Source organism: Acipenser ruthenus, chromosome 3, assembly GCF_902713425.1.
Source record: "Acipenser ruthenus chromosome 3, fAciRut3.2 maternal haplotype, whole genome shotgun sequence".
Taxonomy (NCBI): domain Eukaryota; kingdom Metazoa; phylum Chordata; class Actinopteri; order Acipenseriformes; family Acipenseridae; genus Acipenser; species Acipenser ruthenus.
The window spans coordinates 7951468-7960606 of NC_081191.1; the positions used below are offsets into that span (position 1 = coordinate 7951468).

The window sequence follows — 9139 nt, forward strand, 5'->3', positions numbered from 1 at the left end:
CCTGTGAAAAATGTGATGAAATCAAATATGTGGGAGAGACTGGAACTACTTTATATAAAAGAATTCAGAACCACCTTTCATTAATTAGAAATAAAAAAATGAATGAACCAATAGTACAGCACTTCACTCGTCAGGGACATGACATAAATGATGTAAAGTTTGTAGTATTAGAACAGCTCAAATTAGACAATGCGACATATAGAAGAATAAAAGAAAGTAAATGGATAAATAGACTGAACACGATTATGCCAGCGGGACTCAACAGAAAAGAATGAACTAATTAACTTCAATAAATATATAACATTTAAATAAATAAACAAAATTCATTCAAAAGTTGTGCATGCTGATGCTCTGGGGAGGCCAAATCTAGACTGATCCTCAGAGCCAGCATTGCATGATATAATAAAAATATAAGTTTATATAAAGTAGTGTTAATTAGAATTAATACAGATTCAAAGATAGAAGTAAAAATGATGTCACAATATATAGAACACCATTACATCATGTAAGAATAAATCATGGATTTGAATGTAAACAATAACACGTAGTTGTCATGCCGTCAAAAACCTATAAATACCTCCAATGTTTTGATTCAAACACAGGCTCCCTTGAGAAAGATATGTACAACATATCTAAACGTTGGGCAGCTGGCTCTTTGAGCTAATATATATATATATATATATATATTACAAAGTAATGCAGCATATTTAATACAAACTTGTATTTAAGATTTTGTAAGATTCTTTTTAGAAGCTGCAGGCCGATATGCAGAGTTGTTCATTTTAAATTTTACCGTTTAGTTTAGGAATGCAACGAAGCGTTCCTAAATACCCGGAAGTGTTGTGACAATAGTGACATTTTTGTTGAGTCAACGCTCAACAGTACCGTTGAATTTAGGTACGCACACATTAACACCACTGCATTTCCAGTAGCCCATCACTTCAACAGTGATGATCACACTGCTGAAGACTTCACAGTCTGTGTGACCAATCAGTGCTATGGAACAAATGTTGCTCGGAAACAAAAGGAACCAGAGATTATCTTCAAACTGGGAACTTTGGAACCTCTGGGAATGAACATTCTATTCTAATAATCATGACACCATCCACAGAATTTTTTGTATAATTACAATTCTTGAATAAGAACAAGTTTACTGCACTGTGTTTACTTTTCTTTTTAAACAGCTGAAGAAGCGCTTTTGCCTGAAACGTCCTGAAAATAAAAGATTGTTTAATCTTTTAAACTTTTTTTGTGTACATTTTTTAAAAACCTTTTCTCATATATATATATATATATATATATATATATATATATATATATATATATATATATATATATGTTAAGGGTGAAACCCGGTAGCCTGCCGAGTTTAGTTTTGCCCGGGCCAATCTAGTTTCGCAAAGGGCTTCTGGGCGAATCCTGAAGTTACCACTTGCACTCGTCTGCGTCCAATCAGGCGAATCTAGATTGGCCCAGAACGTGAAAAGGACAACTGTTCGAAACCCGTTTTTTCAACAGTGTTCTGGTTTGCCCATGCCATTAATTTGGGCAAGTCTAGTTTCGCCCAATGCTTCAACATCGATGCGGGGTGAATCTGGTTCACCCATGCCATTAATTTGGGCGAGCCTAGTTTCGTCCAAAGCTTCAACATCGATGCTGGCCCAATCTAGCTTTGCCTATGCCAATTATTTGGGCGTGTCTAGTTTTGCATTTCTACACTGTCCTCTGCCAGCTTCCAAGAACGTGCCACGGTACTTGCCTCGCCTCCATTTCTGACAACAATGTAGCGACTGTGTGCTGGGTTTCCAGTGGCGATGCAGAAAAGACCAGGGCTGGTTTTTATAGCGGTTAATACCACTCTTTTTATTAACTCTCTCTTCCAAAAAGTTAAAAGTCAAATAGCCTTGCTCCTCCTTACGTGCAGACAAACTCGCTACACACGAGAGAGAGAGAGAGAGAGAGAGAGAGAGAGAGAGAGAGAGAGAGAGAGAGAAGGGAGAGAGAGAGAGAGAGAGGGTAGGGAAAAAAAATTCTACATGTAAATAACTACAAATAAATAAATAAAGTAAAAATAAATAAATATATATATATATATTTATTAGTACTACTAAAATAATTACTATATTTGTACTTTACTGTTTAAAGGACACTTAAAATGATAAAAGCTTGTGTTATTGTTAGACATTTTATTTCATTAATAATAATATTGGTTGGATTACATGAGTTCATTTACTGTTAGCTGTTGGAACATTCAGGGCCTGTATTCCTCTGCTTTTGGGCAGAAGAGCACAGACCCTGAATTTATTAAAAATACAAAAGATGTAGATATGATAGTTCTGTTGGAGACATGGTGCCATGCAGACGCGCTCACACACTGCCCCTCAGGCTACAGGGAGGCGATAGTGCCCTCTATTAAACTGAGCACAGTCCGGCGCGGCAGGGACTCAGGGGGGATTATAGTGTGGTACAGAGAGGAGCTGGCCAGCTACATCAGCCCAGTCAAACAGGGCCAAACACACACATGGCTCAAAATTAACAAGGGAATAGCCCAATGTCAAAATGACATATACCTGTGTGCAGCATACAACCCCCCCCCTTCTGAATCCCCCTATTACAACGAAGAGTATTTTAACACCCTCCACACAGAGATCAGGCCATTTCCAAGCCCAGGGGAATGTGCTGCTCTGTGGGGATTTCAATGCCAGGACAGGCTCAGAGCCTGACTGTATAAACACCCAGGGAAACAGCCATGTATTTGGACAGACCCCTCTGTACCTCACACCCACCACAAACCACAGAAACAACCCTGACCGTGCCGTGAACAAAAATGGGAGAGAATTAGTGCATCTCTGTCAAGCCCTAGGTCTGTACATCGTTAATGGCAGGATCAGAGGGGACTCTTTAGGGAGGTTCACGTATTGCTCAGCTCTTGGGACTAGTGTAGTCGACTATGCCATCACTGACATGGACCCCTCCTTTCTAAGTGCATTCACTGTCAGGCAACAAACTCCCCTGTCGGACCACAATCAAATCACTGTGTTCCTGAAAAGAGGAAGTCAGGCAAGCAACACACAGACACAGCCCAGTAAGCTGTACAATTTGAATCAAACATACAGATGGGCTCCAAACAGCACTGAGGAACATATCAAAGCAATCAGTTCCACTGAAATATCTAACACCATTAACACTTTCCTCAACACTCTGTACCAACCTAATATGACAGGACTAAATCTGTCTGTTAATGACATCAATCAGATATTTGAAAAAGCAGCCATAATGGCAAATATTAAAAAGACCAAAAAGAAAATCGGAAACAAAAACACACAGTCATGGTTTCATGATGAATGTAAATCAATACGAACAAATCTAAGAAAATTATCTAATCAAAAACACCATCAACCACAAAACACAGACTTACGTCTGAGGTACTGTGAGACTCTAAAACACTACAAACACACCCTCAAACAGAAAAAACAAAAACACACAAACAAAACCCTCACAGACATTGAAAAATCTGTTGACCAAAATCAGTTCTGGGAAATGTGGAACAATTTAAACCCAACAAAACAACAAGAATTGACGATACAAAATGGAACAGTTTGGAAAAATTATTTTGAAAACCTTTATAAAGATATTCAACAAAAAGATCTAACAGATAAACAAAATGAAACTAGAGAAAAACTGAAATTACTTGAACAATCAATTAAAGATAACCAAAACACAACTGATGTTCCAACCACCCTACAAGAATTAACTAAGAAGCTGCAGGCACTGAAAACCAGAAAAGACTGCGGCCCTGAAAGCATCAGCACTGAGATGCTCAAACACAGCAGCCCTAAATTAAAGGAGGCAATGCTTAAATTGTTCAACATGGTACTAAGTACTGGTTACTTCCCTGACATCTGGAACCAAGGGCTTATATCCCCAATTCACAAGAGTGGAGACAAATTCGATCCCAACAACTACCGAGGCATCTGTGTGAGCAGTAACCTGGGGAAAGTATTCTGCAGTATCATTAACGTCCGGATACTGGTCTTCCTTTCCGAACACAATGTCCTGAGTAAGAGTCAAATTGGATTCCTACCAAAGCACAACAGATCATATTTACACCCTACACACCCTAATAAACAAACTCGTACACCAAAAAAATAAAGGCAAAATTTTCGCCTGCTTCATTGACTTTAAGAAAGCATTTGATTCTATTTGGCATGAAGGTTTATATTACAGAATTCTTCAAAGTGGTGAAGGGGGTAAAATCTATGATATAATAAAATCAATGTAGACAGAAAACAATTGTGCAGTCAAAATTGGCAACAAAAGAACTGATTTCTTCACTCAGGGGCGGGGGGTGAGGCAGGGCTGCAGTCTGAGTCCAACACTGTTCAATATTTATATTAACGAGTTGGCTACGATGTTGGAGCAGTCTGCAGACCCTGGCCTTACTCTACACGACACAGAAGTCAAGTTCCTGCTCTATGCAGATGCCCTGGTCCTGCTGTCGCCCACAGAGCAGGGGCTGCAGCGGAACCTGGCACTGCTGGAGCAGTACTGTCAGACCTGGGCCCTGGCAGTAAACTTTAAAAAGACCAAAATAATGATTTTTCAAAAAAAGGCCAGAACTCAGGGAAACAGATACCACTTCACCCTAAACAACACTACACTAGAACACACCTCAGACTACACTTACCTGGGCCTGACTATCAGTGCGTCAGGGAGCTTTAACCTAGCAGTGAATGCACTAAAGGAAAAAGCCAGAAGAGCTTTCTATGCCATCAAAAGAAGATTCTATAAAATAAATATTCCTATCAGAATATGGCTAAAATTAATTGACAGTGTTATCCAGCCCATTGCGCTGTAGGGTAGTGAGATATGGGGTCCACTCAGTCAACAGGACTACACTAAATGGGACAAACACCCAATCGAAACCCTGCATGCTGAACTCTACAAAAACATCCTACAGGTGCAAAGAAAAACACCAAATCATGCATGCAGGGCAGAATTAGGCCGTTACCCAACACTCAAAAATATAAAGAAAAGAGCACTAAAGTTTTGGATGCACCTAAAGAAAAGTGAATCAGACTCCCTCCAGTATGAGGCCATGCAAACCCAAGAGCTCAGCCCTGAAAAGAGTCCTCTAAGCCAGCTGACCCTGAAGCTCACTGCACTGAAACCAACTAATAATACTAAAACAAACCAGCTTCAGGTCAGCACTGCTTACCAGCCCCCAATCAGAGTCAACCAAATTATAAAACTAACCAAAAACTGCTATCTGAAACACTGGGACACAGAAACAAAATCTCAAAATAAACTGGATTGTTATCGGGCCCTAAAAAGAGATTACATTCTGGCAGAGTATCTCTCCACTGTCAGAGACACAAAGCAGAGACAGATCCTGACCAAGTACAGGCTCAGTGACCACAGCCTGGCCATTGAGAAAGGCTGTCACCGGCAGACCTGGCTTCCTAAAGAAGAAAGGCTCTGTGGTCACTGTGAGACAGGAGAGGTCGAGACAGAGATGCACTTCCTTCTTCAATGTAAGAAATACTGAGAAAATAGACAAACTTATTTTAAAAAAATTGCAAATTCCCTCCCAAATTTCCCAAACATGACCAACCCTGAAAAAGTCCCAATCCTCCTGGGAGAGGAGGGAAGTACAGCCCAACTAGCAGCCCAGTATGTGTCTGCATGTCACAGACTGAGGGACACACAACGAGAGCTCTGCACAGAGACACACACACTTATGTATATACAGTATGTATGTTGTTGTGTATGTAGGCATGTATATATTATGTAAATACTTTTTGTCCTGATACATGTTTATTGTTAGTAATGATGTTTTTTTTTTTTTTACTGTACTTTATAAATCAGTTTGTTTATATATATATATATATATATATATATATATATATATATATATATATATATATATATATATATATGTATTCATGATGCATTGTATATATACATGTATGTATTGTATAATTGCTTTGGCAACACCTGCTATTGTAAGTCATGCCAATAAAGCACCATTGAATTGAAAATTGAATTGAATTGAAATTGAGAGAGAGAGAGAGAGAGAGAGAGAGAGCGTCAGGGAGCTTTAACACGGCAGTAAATGCACTAAATGAAAAAGCCAGAAGTGCTTTTTATGCCATCAAAAGAAGATTCTATAAAAATGAATATACCTGTCAAAATACACTAAATGGGACAAACACCCAATCGAAACCCTGCATGCTGAACTCTACAAAAACATACGACAGGTGCAAATAAAAACACCAAATCACGCATGCAGGGCAGAATTAGGCCGCTACCCAACACTTACAAATATTAAGAAAAGAGCACTCAAATTTTGGATGCATCTAAAGAAAAGTGAGTCAGACTCAATCCAATATAAGGCCCTCCAAACCCAAGAGCACAGCCCTGAAAAGAGTCCCCTAAGTCTGCTGGCCTTGAAGCTCCCTGTACTGACCCCCACTAATGCTAACACAAACCAGCTTCAGGTCAACACTGCTTATCAGCCCCCAATCAGAGTAAACCAAATTATAAAACAAACCAAAAACTCCTATCTGAAACATTGGGACATAGAAACAAAATCCCCAAATAAACTTGATTGTTATCGGGCCCTAAAAAGAAACTATACCCTAGCAGAGTATCTCTCTGCTGTCAGAGATACAAGGCAGAGGCAGATCCTGACCCAGAAAAACTGGCTGTACTCCTGGGGGAGGGACATACAGCCCCCCCTGGCTGCCCAATACGTAGCTGCCTGCCACAACCACAGGGGCACGCAGGGACACTGCATAAGGAGCACAACTTGGGAGGAGAGGAAATGTATTATTTGTAGCCACCGTATTATTATTTTGTATTTTTATATTATTTATTTTGTATTTTTATAATATATTTTCTCTCTCTCTCCATAGAGAGAGAGAGAGAGAGAGAGAGAGAGAGAGAGAGAGAGAGAGAGAGAGAAATAAATAAATATAAATATAAATATCCATTAAGGGAAGCCTTCTTCCCAAAAATAGAGCATCTCTGCAAACAATTCCCAGCCCTGCCAGAACATGAAAAACCAAACAAAGAGGAAACAAGCTGCATTAAAGAGGCAGTCCAATTCACAAGCGCCTGTCACAGCCTGAGGGACAAGGTGTAATAAATAATCTCTTCCCCACTCAGTCCCCCTTGTAATGCCTTATTGGGAAATCGAGTAATTTAGTTATTGATTGTTTTACCCACCTGTGTGTGGTGAGTTTGCCTGCGCATATGTAGGAGCGAGCCCTTTTGACATTAAACTTTTTGGGAGAGAGAGCTAATAAATCGAGTGGTATTAACCTCTATTCAAACCAGCCCTGGTGTCCTGCCTTTTCTGCACAGCCGCTGGAAACCCAGAACACCGTCACTACATTGTTGTCAGAAGCGGAGGCGAGGCAGGTACCTTGGCACGCACTTGAAAGCTGGCAGGCGAGAGTGTAGAAATGCAAAACTAGACTCGCCCAACATAATGGCATGATGGGCGAACCCGATTCGCCCAGCATCGATTTTGAAGCGTTGGACGAAACTAGTCTCACCCGAGATATCCACGTGTGAAAACCGATTGGACGCGGACAAGTGCCAAAAAAAGTGGTAACCTCAGCCCTTGCAAAACTAGACTCGCCAGACCACCGGGTTTCGTCCTTAACATATGATTATATATATATATATATATATATATATATATATATATATATATATATATATATATATATATATATATATATATATATATGTAAATTTAAAAAAAAGTAATAATCATTTTTGGAAATACTTCAGAATACTGCATACGTCTTTTTTAAAGTGACCAAGGCTAAATTATCGTTGCAAGTTGACTTATTTATTAACATACCTTTAAAATAAACAATTCAATACAATCATTTTAAAAAACTGTATAAACGAGGTTTTCAAAACTACTTTTGGAATGTGTTCCTAAAATACATGATACTGCAGTATACATACAATTACATTATTCTTTACATACAATTTCCAATTTATACAGTGGGGTTTTTACTGGAGCAATCTAGGTAAAGTACCTTGCTCAAGGGTACAGCAGCAGTGTCCCCCACCTGGGATTGAACCAACAACCCTCCGGTCAAGAGTCCAGAGCCCTAACCACTACTGCTGCCCTCTACTCCACACTGCTGCCCTTATTAAATTAAAACTATGCTATCGTCGTCTATGGTTTGTAGCGTTAGTAATTCAGCTATACTGCATACATACTATTTCATCAGTTATTTGGCAATTCATGCTGAATGCTAAATTTGTATTAGAAAATGCCTAATAGCTAACTTTAAAAATACAAATAATAAAAAATAAAATACTCACCACAAATAATGACAGTGGTTAAGATAATTCAAATTAAACAAGGGTAATCTGTCTTTCAATTTGACAAACCTTCGTTTCACATCTCATGCAGTTGTGAGCTGAGTATGCTCATTTGCTAGTTGTTGGACTAATGTCATGATGGTTTCCAGAAGTCATACCTGTAACCTAACCCAAAACGAAGTATCGGATTACAGGTATTGTATAACACAACACATTCTTTTGTATCCTCAAAAAGCGCAATGCTAATTGCCTATAATCTTACTTTAATTTACAACAAACTGAACTCTGAAATATTTGAGGTCTAACAGGATATGATATCTGGGGCCCTGTTGTGACGGATGTGCAATGTAATAAGATTGGGTTTTATTGTGTGATTTCTATCATGTTTACTGTTGCACTGTCCCTTTAAACCCCAGGGAGACTATTCGTCTCTATAGTAATTGCAGTGCTAATTCGAAATGAGGCTAGCTGTATAAAAACAGAAATCAGCCAGAGGGCTACCGGGTTTGAGAGATTTGTGAGCTGAGAGAACGGGTCGGGGAACTACTGTTTGGTAAGGATTGTAACTTTTGACGTGTAGTATTGATGCGCTGTGAATTGGCCGAAGCGCTAGAAGTTATGGTAAACTACGACTATTCATATTGAATAGTTTGGTCCGCTCTATTGGAGTGGTTTCAGTGAAGTATCCCTCGTGCTCTGGGGGGGCGGCGCGGGGCTCGGGGCGTGAGAGAGGGGGGAGAGAGGGGGGCGCGGGGGAGGGGGGAGAGAGGGGGGCGCGGGGGAGGGG

At 39.6% G+C, this 9139-nt stretch overlaps 1 protein-coding gene across 1 annotated transcript in view; it reads right to left on the reverse strand.

The window, feature by feature from the left end:
- Window positions 1–8506, reverse strand: part of abcb5 (ATP-binding cassette, sub-family B (MDR/TAP), member 5) — a 55252-nt gene extending 46746 nt beyond the window's left edge. Inside the window, exon 1 of the mRNA XM_059011719.1 lies at window positions 8353–8506. The gene's annotated coding sequence lies outside the window, so the exon portion shown is untranslated. The remainder of the gene's footprint in view (window positions 1–8352) is intronic.
- Between the last annotated feature and the right edge of the window lie 633 nt (window positions 8507–9139).